Source organism: Thermobia domestica, chromosome 5 (assembly GCF_964235325.1).
Source record: "Thermobia domestica chromosome 5, izTheDome1.hap1.1, whole genome shotgun sequence".
NCBI classification, from domain to species: domain Eukaryota; kingdom Metazoa; phylum Arthropoda; class Insecta; order Zygentoma; family Lepismatidae; genus Thermobia; species Thermobia domestica.
This window is the reverse complement of record NC_137458.1, coordinates 288,126,474-288,144,301: the sequence shown is the minus strand read 5'-3', so window position 1 is coordinate 288,144,301 and position 17,828 is coordinate 288,126,474. Positions and strand designations below refer to the sequence as shown.

Here is a 17,828-nt window from a genome sequence, read left to right as displayed (position 1 = left end):
ATCTTCCTTAGATAGATAGATGTTACCTTATGAAAATTATCTACTACAAAAGTTCGTTTAATAAAATTGCCTGACCTTTCGTTTAGGAAAAGCGGTCATTTTTAAAACTTTTTCTTAACATATTGAAAACAGTTTACCTTATATGGAAATGCGTTGGGGATATTGAAGCCGCGTTGGTTACAGGGACAAAATTATACTTGTCTACAACTCTCTTTTTTTGACCCCTCCCCCCAAAACATGTTCTGAAACAACTACCAGTAAAATAATTCACAGATAATCTATTTTAAATTATATTTTACAACAATAATTGAGATCTTTCCCTTTTGCCCTCTGAGAATTTATTACTCCCTTGTTTATTCTTTCTGTCATTGCACTTTTTGGATTTCCAAATTGAGATTGACAATTTTAAGTACATGCTCAATTACATAGATGATACAAACTGTTTAAGAATTTCAATAATTTCTTCTAATTATGTTAATAGTCAAAATGCAAACATACAAACGTTTGATTAAATGCGGAACAATTCTTAAATTATTTAAATGCCTGCCGGACATAGTAGAAAGTAATGCAAAGAGAAGCAGGACATATTCAGCAAAAGCAGGGACAATGGTAAGTTTACTTTAGGTTAAAGGAGACAAGAAATGGATTGATTACTGCTGCCCGCGAGACGGGACGAGACGAGAAATAAGTTTTAACACCTCGTCTCGTAAATTCTGAAGAACTCTCGTCTCGTCTTGTTTTGTAAATGCATGTACAAAATTTATAAAGTGTTTGTTTCAAATTCATTTCATCTAAGGGCTGTGGTGGCTCAGTGGTAGAGCGTTCTCCTCTGATGCATAAAGTCCTTGGTTCGATCCCAGTTAGCATGAAGTGAACTTTGTGGTGGACAAAGCGTGCGCGTGGATTTTCTCGGGGTTTTCCCGTTTCCTCCAATTACTTATTCCACTATTTCATTCATTTCTCATCATCACCGTCTCCTTTAGTCTAGCCGGCACAACTGTGGAACGTAAAACTTCAAAGATTTCATTTTAATTTCATCTAAAATATATTAGAATCCTTCCGAATCATGAGACATCCATAAAGAACATAACATTATTCAACCATACTTATTATTGGAGTATACATATTGTGTAATGACTTGGGTATTTTCAAATGTTAATATGTACAATCACAACGAGAGTTGAGACGAGAAGTATCAGTTTTAGATTTGAGACGAGACATTTCACGAATCTTAAGGACAACCCTAGTTCACGCAAGTCTTAGATATGTAGCACTGTTCTAGTATAACATAATTCAAAATATTAAAACCATAATTTAAAAAAAAATAAAAAAAACAAGTGATTGCACTGTCACATCGGAGAGCATTTGTCAACGTTTAAACATATTTAAATTCAATAATACTTATGCTTTAAACGTGGTATCACATTCTTTGTGGACCTTTCATGGCGCGGAAGGATCCCGATGTCCTCTAAGTGAAATCAAAAGAAAAAAATTCATGGCATACATTTTCAAATTCAGGTGAGAAAATTTTCGAGAGATGGGAGAACCCACAGCCTAAACTCACAGATTTGATGATATCCAAAAGAAATTCACATGACCTGGGACCAGAGGTAAACACTCTGAAATAAGAAATATCATATTTAACGATTCTCCAATGATTTACAATCTTTTGGAATACTTAGAAATTAATTTACAATAGAATAGCTTTATATGTTCTTAAAGAAATCTGGAAATTCCAAAAAGATGGTTAAGATTAACCAAGAACTGTGTTAGTTAAACCAGAAGTAGGGTGAAAATAGGAAAACGTTCGTCTGACTCTTTCGAAATAAATAACAACTTGAAGCAAGATGTTTCTTCACCATCTCTCTATACTTTTCCTTTTAGAATACACGAATGGGGCAATAGCACAGAAATAATACCTTAACTAGTTATTCGTTTTATTGGGATCACATACATTTGATAAGAAACAATGTAAGATCAGTGCAAGAGAATTCACATACTTTTTTGACATATATTTCAAAGAAGATGATGCAAAATCGGTGCAAGAGAATACGTAATGTATTTTCTATTGGCAGACATTTGATTGCAGACGATGGAAAATTAGTGCAAGGGAATACGTAATGTATTTTCTATTGGTAGACATTTGATTGCAGACGATGGAAAATCAGTGCAAGAGAATACGTAGTGTATTTTCTATTAGCAGACATTTGATTGCAGACGATGGAAAATTAGTGCAAGGGAATACGTAATGTATTTTCTATTGGCAGACGTTTGATTGCAGACGATGGAAAATCAGTGCAAGAGAATATGCATATTTTTAACATATATTTGATAGGAGACGTAAAATCAGTGCAAGAGAATATGCATATTTTTAACATATATTTGATAGGAGATGTAAAATCAGTTGTTCTGGAATTACACGTATAGAAAAGATGGTAAAAATAGGAACTACATTAATCGAGAATACGGAAATGTTGTCGTTCCTACTGGGCGAGAGGCTAGTGCGTGAGCCTTTGGTGGTCGTTGTCTTTGGTTCAATTCTCAGTGGAAGAGGATTGAATGTATTACGTTGGTTCGTGCTGGGGAACTACGTATTAAATGATTGTTTGTTAAGTTGTTGAAAAAGACCAAATATTCTGGAGCATTTAGTTGTTGGCTAACTATGTATTTTAATGAGTTGTCATTTTACAGATTTTTCTCCAAGGCTAGTTAAATGTTCCTGCTTTCTCGAAAATTATTTTACATTATACATAAATAAATTTATTGTTAATTACATTTGGTTATTAATTTTCACGAAGCAAGAAATACTTAGATAGATTTGAAAAAGAAATAAGTAAAATTTATGTTTCATTTAAAAGAAAACAAAACATAACCCTTCATATAAATCAATGGACTTAAAAATAAAGATGGTTCAGGCATCAAGCGCTGTTAACGTTGGACTATATTTACTAATTATGTAGTATCCATGTAGTTATAAGAGAATGAAAATGAGTGTTAGTCCTGTTGATGAATTCTGTCTTAGGAATTAGCAGTAGCGGGTCGTAGTCTGTACAATCACCGGTTGCAATGTACAAAGGTATGTAGGTACGCGCAAGTGTTCCCCTCCCCCAACATTCTTGAGTCTTATCCAAAAAATATTTAGGAAATTTGAAGAGGAAAGTCTTTTAAGCTCTATTTGTATATTATTGATTAAATTATTTCTCTAATATTAATTTAATATATAAGCTTTTTCCTTTTTTTCAAACAACCACTATCAATGTACGTTTATACACTATTTATATACAAAACCTCTACACTCATGTTATTGAACACGAGATAAATCGAATATATAGTATGTGCTGTAAGCCATGAATGATGGCGTTAATCCGAAAAGAAGAAAAAAAAGCAAGAAAATTGCATGCACGCAGTTAAACAAAATTATTTAATTACATAAACTATGTATTATTTTAGAATGGAAGGTCTTTCTTCCATCTTTTGGGCTTCAATTTTTTCTATGACTTTATTGAAATCTGAAATGCTGCTCGCCAAGTTTCTCTGAATAGAAAGCATCGCTACTGCAAATATTTTCCGCTTTATTTTCTTTAGGGTCCAGAAACACCTCTCTCCTTCGACAATATGCATTTGGTTAGCATTTCTTTGTATAAATATACGGAACAAAAAGTCCATTTTCAGGAACCACGTATTTTTTTGTCTGTAAAGAAGCATGAAATCTAAGATGTTTTCCTTTGAAAATGAAAAAAAAAAAAATAGTTTAACATTCCAGCAAATTAGGCTAAAGAAGACAGATGAGTATTGGAAGTGAATGATTTGATATTAATTTATGCTCTCCGCCGGAAATCGAACACGAAATCATGTGCACAAAAGACACAGAGCTAGGAATTAGACCAGTAGTAAGACATTTTCTTCTTGGAGACTCGATTGACCCCCCCCCTTCCCAGAACAGGATTTTTTTTTAATAAATCTTATCCCAAGAATTTTCACCTTTGTATTATAAATGTTAAATAAAATCTATTGACTTCGAACGACCGCCCCCCAAACTTTCAGCCTGGATCGGTCCCTGCTACCACCAGACTTATATTTGTTCTTTGCGAGTTTATGTTTTGTGAATAACTTCTTTCTTCCACGCGTCTGTATCTTCCTCACCCTATCAATTGAGTCAAGCGCTGCTAAGCGGAGGAATTCGTAACTATTACAGAGCTGACCAGTTGCGGAAAAAATGCAACCGCAAGGGACCAATACGGAAAGATAGGAGCGATGCAAGAATAAATCCACTTCCCCATGTTAAGAGATAGGGGCTCGCTGCCATATGCTCAATGTTACTGCTTCCAGTGGCAACGTTCGCTGCCACTGGAAAGGTAAATCTCTCTTTCTTTCCGCTTTTTAATTGACTTTTTTCAGAAATGCATCAATACTGTTTTGCGTTCAAGAGCAAAGGTTTATTTTTTACTGATACACTACTTTAACACTTAAAAATATTTTTAGTATTTAAAAAAATATCCGGTTGCACAACCATGCAACATATAGTACCAGCCGCCACTGGGAATTAGTTAGGAATTGGAACGCGATAAAGGTTAGGGTAATAAGAAGATAAGGAGTTAGCGTTCCTTACACCATAGAGGTTAGGCTAATAAATAGATTAGGAGTTAGCGTTCCTTTAAGCATAGACATTAGATTAATAAGTAGATTAGGATTTAGCGTCCCTTTCAGCATAGAGGTTAGGTTAATAAGTAGATTAGGAGCTAGTGTTCCTTTAAGCATAGAGATTAGATTAATAAGTAGATTAGGATTTAGCGTCCCTTTCAGCGTAAATATTAGGTTAATAAGTAGATTAGGAGTTAGCGTCCCTTTCAGCATAGAGATTAGGTTAATAAGTAGATTAGGATTTAGTGTTCCTTTCAGCATAGAGATTAGATTAAGAAGTAAATTGGGATTTAGCGTTCCTTTCATTATAGAGGTTAGGTTTATAAGTAGATTAGGATTTAGTGTTTCTTTCAGTGTAAAGGTCAGATTAATAAGTAGATAAGGATTTATCGTCCATTTCAGCATAGAGGTTAGGATAATAAATAGATTAGGATTTAGCATATCTTTCAGCATAGGTGGCCCTGCGTAGCGTTGTTTCTAATGCTCTCGCATTCAGTGCGAGCGGTCCTGCGTTCATTTCCCGGTGGGTTACTCCGTCGAAAAATTGTAAAAAGCTTTCTCAGGCTAACCATCCTGATGAGATTTTCCTAGGTTTTCCTGATTCACATCAGGCAAATGCCGGGGTGGTACCTAATTTAAAGGTCCCAGGCCGCTTCCTTCCTTCCCTTTCCCAGGATAGTGTGCTCGCCGAGGGACGTCATCAATCAGACGTGATGTTCTAAATGGTCAAAGACGCCGAAAGCCCAAAAATCTTATTCCTAAGTCCTTTCAGCATGAGGTTAGGTTAATAAGTTGATTAGGATTTAGCGTTCCTCTTAGCATAGAGGTTGTATAATGCATGGATATGTAGGTTAACGTAGGTTACGAATTACATGAACTCCAGCCAGGAATTGAATCCGAGTCTCTGTGCCAAAGCTCGTACGCAAACTTATAAATCCTTAAGGGAGGTTCCACATGGGAATATTGTAAAGGATAGTAGTAAAGTAGAGAGCGTGACTAAATATAAGATATTTAGATGAACTAGGAATAGAGAACCAAGTAAATAAAGAGATTTAAAAGTAGCTTTAAAATTTATTTTGTTGAAATTTAGCATCCCTTTTCAGAACCGACACTATGTGAGACGTGAACCTACAGTATAACGTGTAATCGAAACCATGGTAAGTTCAGCATATTCTACCAGAAATCGAACCCTGAATTATACGCACAGAAGGCACACGTGCTGTAGCTACTAGACTAGCAGAGAGATCCAAGACTGAGGATAAAAAATACACGTTACCACATCAGTGCAAAAATTATTATCGTCGGAAACTAATGCCCAAGAAGTTATGATACAAATTCTATAATAGCACTAGGTGAAGTACTCGTCCTTTAAAGGTATTTGAGTCCCTTCACTTGCCTTTAAGATACACATTTAAATCAAAATGACTGATGGAACTCAAGCTCAACCCAAGTCCTAACTATATTTAAAAAAAATATTCCAAACAGTGCAGCTGTTATCCGTTGTGACATTATTTAAACTTCCTTTTTTCCTTTAGCACAGGAGCGCCATTTCAGACTTCGCTTGAGGGGGACAAGAACACTACAAATAAGATTTTCACGTTTTGTACTAGTATCTTAGTAGACTCTCGATTAAAGTATATATATATATATATATATATATATATATATATATATATATATATATATATATATGTATTCAACAAACTCTTGGTCGGAAGGGGCAATTGCCCCCTCCTGCCCCCTACTAAATGACGCCCCTGCTTTAGCACTAAAATCAAAGTGTAATGATAATAAATACTGGGTAAACCCACGTGTTAACTTTGTTTTTAATTAAATAAACTAAGTTTAAAAGGTTTAACTCTTTCCTCTCTTTCACTATTTTAAGAAATACAAAATAGAAAATCAAAATATTATAAAATAGCGTAACTTCCCTCTTTTGAAAGGGAAATTTTCAAAAATACCGGAATACTTGTCAACTTTTTTCTTTTAAAAAAAGTAATTTATATATCGTGTTTCAAGTCTAACTTAAAGGGTTCGTGAGTTACTTAGTGTTGCTCGTAAGACAAGACGAGACAAGAAATAATGTTTTCTCATCTCGTCTCGATTCTCGATAAGATTTTCTTGGTTCTCGATAACCCCTTCTCGTCTCGATTCTCGATAACATTTTCTCGGTTCTCGGTAGCCTATTCTCGTCTCAATTCCCGATTTGCTTTTCTCGATTTTCAATAACCTTTTCTCGTCTTGATTCTCGATATGCTTTTCTCAGTTCTCGATAACTTTTTGTCGTCTCGATTCTCGATACACTTTTCTCGATTCTTGATAACCGTTTCTTGTCTCAATTCTTGACAAGCTTTCCTCTGTTCCCGAAAACCTTTTCTCGTCTCGATTCTGATAAACTTTTCTTGGTTCTCGATAACCTTTTCTAGTGTCAATTCTTGATAAGATTTTCTCGGTTCCCGATAACCTTTTCTTACCTCAATTCTCGGGTAAGCTTTTATCCGTTCTCGATAACCTTTTCTCGTCTTAATTCTCGATAAGCTTTTCTCCGTTCTCGATAACCTTTTTCGCTTCGTTTCCAAGTTTTCTCACCTCGTCTTTCAAATGTCTGTACAAATTGATGTATGCCCTGATTTCTTGTTAATCAAGTTATCAGAATCTTGAAGTTTAAAATATATTAAACGATAACTATGCCTGCTGTTCTGTGCGGATCCGAAACATGGTTCCTCACTTTAAGGGAAGAACCCAGGCGAAAAATTTCGAGGAGAATTATCGGACCCAAGAGGGACGGGAATGAGGAATGGCGGCAACTTCAATACCGAGGAACTGCATGATTTATGCCGTTTAATTGATATTGTTAGAGTCGTAAGTCTAGGAGGCTTAGGTGGGCAGGTCATTGTAGCCAGAACGGAAGAAAATAGGGACGCTTTCAAAGTTTAGTGTGGAAATGCAATCGGGAAACGAACATTAGGAAGACCTAGGCGTAGATGGGAGGACAATATTATGAATGAATTCAAGTGGAAACTTTATCCAGTTGGCTAAGAACAGAAGTCAATGGAGCATTTGCGAATGCAGCATTGAACCTCCGATTTCCATAGGACATATAAGAAATTAGTTGGTTATCAGATTTCTTCTGCGCCACGAGAAGTTCATCAATGATGTGATATACGTAACTGCGCATAAACCATACTTATTATTGCAGTATATTGGGTAATGATTTTCGTATCTTTAAACGTTAATAATTGTTCTGCATTGTGTTCTTACTTCTTTATTTTTTTAAAATCAGTGATGGTTTTATGCGACATCTTTTGGTCTCTCTTTTACCCTATGATGTCACATAAACGACTGAGCTTAAAGATTTAGGAGTTAATGGTTTCTACTTTCTTCCATTCTAGCTACGTGGCCTGCCCACTTAACCTCCTAGACTTGACGACCCTAACAATGTTTCGTAAACCGTATAAATTATGTAGTTCCTCGTTATGAAGTTTTCGCGTCTCCCCATTTCCGTTCTTCTTGGGTCCTAATATTTGACTCAGAATCTTCTTATCAAATACTTTCAGTCTATGTTCTTCCCTCAGAGCAAGTGACCATGTTTCGCAACCATACAGAACAACCGGCATGATTATCGTTTTATATATTTTAAGCTTCAAATTCTTTGACAGGATTCGCGACGTCAAGAGAGTTTGAACCGAATAGTAACACGAATTCCCTGCTTTTAGTCGACATTCAATTTCTTCGTGAATATGATTTTCGTATGTTAATACTGATGCTAAATATTTGAAAGTATCCATTTTATCAAAAGTATTATTTAGTATTTTGCCGCGCCGCATCCATAATTTACCGTATTACTATCCCGACGCACTTCCATGTATTTAGTTTTCTCTACATTTTACTTGTAAGCCCATGTCCCTGCAAGCGTTTAATAAGATCTCTGCATTTCTTTCTATTGTTCTCCTATCATCCCCTATTAAATTTACATCATCAGCATATGCCATAACCTGGTAAATACCGTTCATCTCTAGGCCCTGGTTGCTATCTTTGATTTTCCTTGTAGTGTATTCCAGCACAAAGTTAAATAATAATGGCGAAACTTCCACAATACAATCGCAAGTCTACTGTACTTTCAAAATTCATTTTAAACGTATGAACGGTTTGCATTTGTATTGTGAATAACTAAACATTTTGTGTTATGTATATACGATAGTATTACCGACACTATTCTATCCGACACTATTCTATGCGCGTAAAAGTTGTCTATTAACATGACAACTTTTCAAGGATATGTTATTTGGAAAGAAAGTTTTGACAATATTTTTTGAACCAAAGAAGACAAATAATAGAGAATAGATTGAGGAAGTTATACAGCACGGAACTCCACAATAATAGATCTACAGACGTCACCGGATATATATATATATATTTCGAGGTTTCTGATAAGACATTTAAGATGGCCAAAACAGGTTTCTCGCATAAGTAAACTTGCGCGAAATGTTGAAAATCCATTGTATATACAAGAAACTGGAAAGATACGGTGAAACAGGTGTTGAAGAAAGCAGTACTAAAGCCCGACTACATTGACAAGAATAGGATAGAAAACCTTCTTTCTGTTCGTGGCGATGAATTTCCGAACTCCATAGTTACCTAGTCCTAATAGTTTGGTATTATGTTTCTGCGCATTTAGCTATCTTGATTTAAAAAATGTAATTTCAAACATGTTAGGAAACGGTAGTACAGCTCTCACCTCTGGTGTTAGAGGTCTATGTTTCAATGATCCCTGGCCAAGTGAGTTTGTGATAGACAACATACTGTCTGTGGGTTACTTCAGGATTCTCCCTTTTCCTCCGACATCATAATTCCACCGATTCTTTTACAATCATTCACTCTCATCAATAATCCGTATGTTTTAGCCGAAAGCGGGCCGCGGTGGCTCAGTGCTGAAGCGTTTACCTCTGGTGCATGGGTTTCCGGGCTCAAACCCTGCTGACGCCAAGTGAACTTTGTGGTGGACAAACACCGTGTGCGTGGGTTTCTTCTGGGTTCTCCCGTTTCCTCCCACTTTCTTCATTCCACCATTTCACTCATTACTCATCATCACGGTCTCCTTTAGTCTCACCGGCATAACCGTGGGACATTCTTCCTAAAACAACTTTAAAAGTAATCATTTTTGTAGGGCTAAAACCTGTGTTAATTAGTGATATTACTAAGTAGAAGTCTCTGGGTATCAGAAATGTCCAAACTCTCGAACCCAGCCCTTGGCCTCAATCATACTCGAGAGCAATAAATGATTTGTTCATTTATATAACCAGTATTAATAGCCTTAAGCTCGGTCCGTATGAGAAATGACGTCCCTCGGTGATTACTACATTATCCAGAGAAGTGAGGAAGGAAGGAAGTAGCCTGGGACTGATAAGTTAGGTATCATCCCGGCATTTACCCCGTGTGAATGAGAAAACCCCAGGAAAAACCTAACGCAGGATGACTGGTCTAGCTGTTACACCTTTCTAACCGTACCCCACTGGGAATCGAACCCGGGACCTCTAGGCAAAAGTATTAGCAATTACGGTACGCAGAGCAACTTCAATAAAGGAACGTAAGCCCGTGTGTGCACAAGTCCTGCAACATGAGCGCCAAAATTTCGGTCTGAACGAGCATAAGTCCCGAACTTTTAGTGAGTGCGAGCCGAGTAAACTAAGCGCGAGATTGAGTGCGCCAGAGCGAGTTTAATTGAGGAGTAACAGCCCAGGCTCGAAAGCGTGTTGACCTAAGACTACATGAGCTTCGTTAAGATTTGTAAGCGTGAGCCCTATTGCGGATTGTGAGTCTAAGAACCCAATTTCAAAATAACCATTATACAAGCCCATTCCGAGCTCTCCGACCGGTTTGGAGCTACAATATATTGAGAACTTTGGATTTATGTTAGGCTGACCTTGTAAATATAAAGACATTCAATATTTCCTAAAATTTCGAATATATATTGAATATATCGTTCTCAGGGGAAAAAAGCAGACTTCCAAACAGAATAATTGAAAATATCTTAAATTTGAGTTTTTTTTTTTTTTGTTTGTTTAATTTAGCGTAAATGAGTGATAATAATATATATATTTTACGTCGGATTAGGTTCCAGAACAGGACCCGAAAAAATCGCGAATTGGATCAGTGTTGTAAATCCTATCTGTGATGACGATTGTAATATCGTGTTACCTTTTTTTTTTTTTTTTTTTTGCATTATAGCCTACAAAGTAAATAAATAAATCTAATTCAATAAGTTATAAATTATTAAGCGCCACACATAATAGACCTACGTATAAGGAATACTGTAAAACGTTTCGATATTACAAGAAATATCGAAAAAGTCATTCTGGTAAAATATTACAGAGCATCAATTCATGTTTTAAAGTTAAAAAAAATCACATTTTTTCTATTTCACTCAACTTCTAGGAATATTACACGGATATTCAAAAATAAGGAGAAATATGCCGTGAATATATCTTTAAACTGCAGTCTTTTTTTCTTTTTAATTTCACCTTCGAACTTTACATCTTATCGGCTGAATGATAATGAGCTGTTTGATTCCGGAGTTTAGCGCTTCTTTTTAGCACAAAGGCTATATATATATATATGAAAACAATGCATTTTTCATCGGTGTGACTTCCCCCACCAGCCGCCCATGAATATGATTTTATAGGAATAGGATTTTATGACACCGTGTCTCTCGCACCAAAAGTACGCACTGGCTAAGTGGAACTTAAAAGAGAAGAATTTGTGTAAAACGAGACAGGAAGAACATGAGAGAACTCCTTACATAAGTTCACATCAGCTGGGATCGAACTCACGAAACATTGCACCCCACAGGAAAACGCTTTACTGGCAATCTATCGTGTTTACGCGCTAACTATTAGAATACACGGCACATTAATAAAGCGTAACAACAACGTAAATAAGGAATTGAACTCAGTACCGTACACTTTAGAAGTAAGCAGTTATCCAACAAAGCTTTCGAGTTGTTTTATCTGCGTGTATACTTGGCAAACAAGTATGACGTCACTCGTTTTGAGATAATACGTATAATCTTGCACTGTCGTAAATATGTAAATGTGGTGTCGTGTGCATGTGTTTGTAAATGAATTATTTTTTTCGTGGCTTCTCGCTAAGTAACGTGTATTATGCCTCACGTTAAAATAAATTTGCATTTCACTAATCACTTAGGCGTTATGAAGAAGAAAAAGGCAAGAAATAGAAAAAGCGTCGAAGAATTAAAAAGAAAAAGGAAAAAGAAAAGAAAGGAATACTAATGGAACTTTACATGTGTGTGTACTCACGTGAGAGTCTGTAGAACGGGAGCGTTTTAATTTCACGTTCAACCGCGCTCACAGCTCAAACCTATCTGCTCCGCACCGCGACGCGACGCGAGTCCTGGCTAGTCGTTCCTTCGCGTATGGATTGCTTGCTTGGGGTTTTGGGTTTGCTGGGCGCCAAAAGAGCTCCCGCGAATCGAATAACAGAGGGCGCAACAGGTCTCGTTGCACGCGCGGCCGGAAAGTGAACGAACAAAAAAGTGAACACATACTCCACAGTACAAGGAAGGGCAAAGGGAACGCTTTTATTACCCTAGCGCTAGTATATATTAATGTGAATGCAGTCTTTCAGTGTGTATACATATTCTCTCCCTTTATAATCTCTCTTTCTTAGTTAGTTTTGCTTAGAATAATTCTAATAGGCTAATTTTGTGAATCTAATTACATTTATATACTTTTCTTTCTCTTTTTCTTTTTTTAAAAAAAGAAAATCACAAATTGATTCTATTTTGCATATGACCTTTATTCAAATAATTATTAAATAAAGTGAACACTTGTATTAGTGGAAAGCGCACATGCCTTTTACGCATGGTACTGGTTCGATCCTTGGACCAAGCACATAATTTCTTAATTTACTCAGTATTTCATGGCAATTGGGAAGCCATTCGAATTAGGAGGTATCGAAATACAGTATATGGAAATAAACTAACTGATATTGAGCATTGAACTTAACTGAATTCTCCAGCCGAAAGCGGTTTGACCTTTCGTAATTATTTTAGTAAACTGACTAGCTACTGAGCTTAAATAATGAAATATTAATACATTATTGATTTTGTTTCCTAATTTAGTAGACTTCCAAACTATGCTGTTAACACTGCGTTGGTCGCGCCCTCCACCTTTACGTGAGTGGTCGCGCGTTCTACTATTGTAGAACATCAGTATTTTTCTATAGCGATATGATTTTTGGCGATATTCGGTCTTGGGTATGTACGTTATAGTATTATACACGTTTTAAAATATTTTAAAATTATTTTGTTTGATTAATACAATAACATTGACAGAAATAAACATTTGGTATATCGTATTTAATCGAACAAGTGTTGAACTGACAATCGAACAAGTGTTTCGGTATAAGTGTTCATACAACAGCATAAAACGTTTTCTACTAGGTAGAATGATTTGAAGTAATCTTTTTGAATGTCTGCCTACTCCAAACAATCGTAACAGACGCTTTTCTCCTGGTCTGGGCACACACACCTCTGGCATTTTCCAAAAGTTTTTACTTGTTGACTTGTTGCGAGAATGACCAATAAGGAAACATTTTCCAAACCCAAAATCTCCGTCTTGTGGTAATGGAACACCTTCAGAAGCCAAACAGGAGTCTTCCCCTGCGTCAAAGCTCGTTTGGCAAGGGTTCCACGGCTAAACGTTGGCTTATTGCTGGTTTTATCAACCTAGATCAAAACCTAGATCAATGAGGAAATTCTTTCGTCTGACATTCTCATTATTTTTATTTGCTCTAAATATATTAAGAGCATTAACACTAGCTACGTTTTTTCATCAATTCGTCATCAATTAGGCATAAAAAAGATGCCTTGTGGGCCAAGCCTATGAAAAGCTGGTATTATATTCGAATTGCAAGTACGTGAGTTTCTTGGCATACCAGCGAAAAGGTTCTACTTTCTTCTCTCTACCGATATAAAACGCACGTGTATCGAGAAAAGGTGGTGCAGCAAGATCCACGACTTCAACACTGGCTTGTACTGGTAAGTTTTCTTCTTCTTCTTCTTCTTCTTCTTCCGGTATATTACCTTGTACATCTTCGGTATCACTGCACTCAACTTTTTCTTCATCAAAATCTTCCTCGAGCTCCTACATGTCATCAATCCCAAATGCACTTTCACAGTTACTTTCTGCCTCTTCTAACTAAAGACGCACTTGTTCTCTGTCATGCACTGACATTTCATATATAACAAACACGTATTCCACAAAAATAACGTGAAAGTGTAAAACGAAATAAATCACTAATAAGAAAGAAACTTGTACGCCAATATTCGCGCGATCTACAATAGTAGAACACTTACGAAATCATGGTACAAATCTGAGCAGGTGCAAGAGCAAACGCTGAAAATTAACTCGAATGTACAGAAGGATTTCTTAGAAAGGTACATAAACGCTTAAGGTCGAGCGTGTTGCCAATTGCTCAGGATTCTAAAAATAAAACACCTGTTCTACAATAGTAGAACGCGCGACCACTGCAGTGTTAATAAATTTATTGGATTTCCCATAGAATGCTTATGTCCATCTGTCTGTCTGTCTGTAAGTTCGCCGATAGGTATCAAGAGCTAGGGCTGCCCCGGTAATCGAGTAATCGATAACAAATCGATAACATTTCAAAACTGTTTCGACGATAAAGAAATTTAATTTTATCGAATTATCACTTTCAAGACTCTCGAGGTGTTCGAGACACTTGAAGTGATCGAGACTCTCGAAATGTTCGAGACAATCGGAGTGCTCGAGACTCTCGAAATGTTCGAGACACTCGAAGTTTTCAAGGCACTCGAAGTATTCGAGACATTCGAAATGTTAGAAACATTCGACGAGTTCGAGACACTCGAACTGTTCGTGAGTCTCAAATTGTTTGAAAACAGCAAATATTGAAAGATCTCAGTATGATCACAATTTATGGAATCGTTTGAATATTTTTAAAAGTTCAGGAGTGTTTAGAAGAAACAATGCAAACGAGGTTATCATAGGTACTACGTATTACATGTACTACGTATATACAGGGTGTTCATTCTAAAACTTGCCTCTCTCTTGAGAAGTGAAAGAAAAGTTTCTTCCCACAAACTCGATACTCAAAACTTCGATAATACTCTAACTTTCGATAATACCCGAAACTTCGATAATGCTCGAACTTTCGATAATACTCGAAATTTCGATAATGCTCGGAATTTCGATAATACCCAAACTTCGATAATTGAAATAGTCGAAAGCTATATAGAGCAAAAACGGCAAGAAATACTGAAAAATGATTTCTTTTCTTTTCTTTTTCTTTTTCTTTTTTTTTTGAATCGATTCAAGGACTCAATAATGGTTTCTATCTCTTTCATAAACTCTCTATTCAAATTTGAACTGATAGAAATGATTAACTTCCGGTTTCATCGCACAACAAAATTGGAAATAGATAACAGCAATCTGCTTTTCAAAATCGCTTCAGCGTCTCAAATAAAGATACTACCTTCTTTCGTTTGTCTCTACTAAAACCAGCAGGGTTCAGCGGTAAATATAGCCCGGACCCCCAGTTTTTTGAGTAACAAAAGTAATTTAAGTTATTATTTATATATTTTTGAAAGTTCATAGTAAACTCATAATACAATTATCATAGTTATCCACCCCAGTTTTTCTGTGCGTTACATACTGGTAATAGAGTAGTGAACCTGCAAGAGGAAGCCAAGTTCCCCGTTGCTGTTAGCAAGTGTGAAACAAAACAATGGCGGACTACTCCACTCAGGAGCTTGGTGATATGCACCTCGTATATGACAAGGACCCTCAAAATAGCCGTGCAGCACGTCGTCTGTAACACGCAAGCTTTCCAAATAGGCGGTTACCATCACATGTTTTCTTTCAAGGACTTGGTGTTCGTCTGCTTGAAACAGGATCTCTACTATCCAGTATTGCTGACCGTGGAAGACCCCCAACAGTCAGCACTGTACAATTTGAGGAGGTAGTATTGGATGCAGTAAGGGACTATCCTAGCAAAAGCACACCTGCTATTGCTCTCCCATGACTCAGTCACTATACAAATGTACTACGCTTTCTGCAGGAGGAAGGAATACATTCATTCAAATTAAGGAAGGTGCACAACATATTGTCTACGGACTTTCTCTTGAGTGTGGCATTTTGCCAATGGTATGTGCAACAATCGCATGTCAACCTATAGTTCCCAAAATTAGTATCGTGGGCAGATGAGGTAATGTTCAGCGGGGATGGTGTGTTCAATTCGCACAACAACCATGTCTGGGATGTAGAAAATCCGCATACCGTGGTTGTTCAACATCAACATAGGTTTGCTGCAAACACGTGGTGTGGCATAGTAGATGACCATTTGCTAGGACCATACATGTTGTCCCATTGTTTGTGTGGTTTGATGTATCATGTGCTCTACTTGATGTGCTGCCGGAACTCTTAGGGAACGTACCACTCGAAACTCGACGTAACATGTGGTTTCACGATGATAGCATCCCTGCACATTTTGACCAAGGAGCTAGGGCCTAGCTTGCCGATGTGTTTGGCAATTGTTGGATTTTCATAGGTAGACCTGTACCGTGGCTACCTCTATCTCCTGACCTAACACCGCTGGATTTCTTTCTGGGAGGATGAAACAATTCGGACTTTCATAGGTAGACCTGTACCGTGGCTACCTCTATCTCCTGACCTAACACCACTGGATTTCTTTCTGGGGGGGATGAAACAATTCGTATATAACACTCCATGCCATCTGAAGAGGATCTCCTTATTCTTGTACTTGTAGCTACAGGTGCCATCGGGGACTCGCCAGATGTCTTTGCTCGTAGCAGAAACTGATTACTTCGCTGATATGATCTCTGTATGGACGTCAATGACAGACAGTTTCAACAACGTCTGTGAGATGTGTACGTGTTCAAGACACAAAAGTTGTGCTTAAGTGCAGTATTTTAGGATTGAACTGGGGAGTGTTTCATCATGAGGAATATCATCCACCATAACACGTTGTTGTTCCTTGCTCCCCATGTCTGATACTTCAACCGTATTTGTGGTTCTTCCATGCTCGGTAGTATGTTCAATGACCAGCCTCGGTGTGGTTTGGAATGCTTGCGACTTGACACCTTTTGTCACGAACATAAATGAAACTGTAGTGCGCTGCACTGGATCATACATTCACTATCACGCCTTACTACTGTGCTACTACTGTTGAACCTGTCACTGTGTGCGTTTTCCCAACGTTTTCCTCCATCATTTATACTACGATTCCGCCGTTCCTTTGGTGAGTTCTTTGTGCGCTCTGCACTGTGCGCAAGAGTTTATAGCGTTGTTTTCTCCAAGTACGACTTCCTCTATTTTCCTTTTACTCGCATATGATATGTTCATTCCTTCTCGCCTTACTGCTAATTTCTGCCAGTATGAATCGACTTTCTCACTGCTCTCGTTCGCAAACGATTTCGGTTAACTCACGAACTTTCATTCGCAATGACAGTGGTTGTCTAGAGGTGGTGTAGATTGCGTTATGGTTGGGTAAAACCTTGCTCGCATTACAACGTACTACAGTACACTATTTGTTTCTTTCGGAGAACAAGTTTTCTGTTGGAGGCAAGTGCCCATTGGCCCTTGCGGTAACACCACTGATCACTCCCAGTTGTTCCGGTCACCGTTTCTTGTCTTCTACATCCATTTTCCGCATCTCAGTCTGCCCACATCAATAACTCTTTGAGAAATACCTCACGCCATTCCCTTCCGCCCTGCTTCTGACACCATTGTGTCATTGCGGAAACTTTACCAAAGCATTTCAGAAGGTGGGATCAAAATAAGACTGAACACCTTGTGCGCAGAAATACCCCTTTTTAGCAGTATGACCAATCGAAAATTTGTCAGAAAAGTTCGTAAATAGCTCTAGAACAAAATATCGGATTAGTAAACATTCATTATTTTTGTCGTAAATTTCATCAACCCTTAATATGATATGACGCAGTGGCACCGCAAGGGTAACCCTCAAGAATGGTAGGAAATTAATAGGATATTCTACCGAAAGTAAAGGCGATAGCTTTTTCCAACCGTGACGAGCCATTTGAGATCCAAATATTGGAGGAATTTGTTCTTTGGATTGGATTTTAGAGTCCGTTTTAGTAACGAGACTAT

At 37.3% G+C, this 17,828-nt stretch overlaps 1 protein-coding gene across 2 annotated transcripts in view; it reads right to left on the bottom strand.

Moving 5' to 3' along the window:
- Window positions 1-12,084, bottom strand: part of LOC145686678 (NACHT domain- and WD repeat-containing protein 1) — a 1,466,154-nt gene extending 1,454,070 nt beyond the window's left edge. For both annotated transcript variants that reach the window (XM_081760197.1, XM_081760198.1), the window contains exon 1: window positions 11,958-12,084. The gene's annotated coding sequence lies outside the window, so the exon portion shown is untranslated. The remainder of the gene's footprint in view (window positions 1-11,957) is intronic.
- Window positions 12,085-17,828: the final 5,744 nt, after the last annotated feature.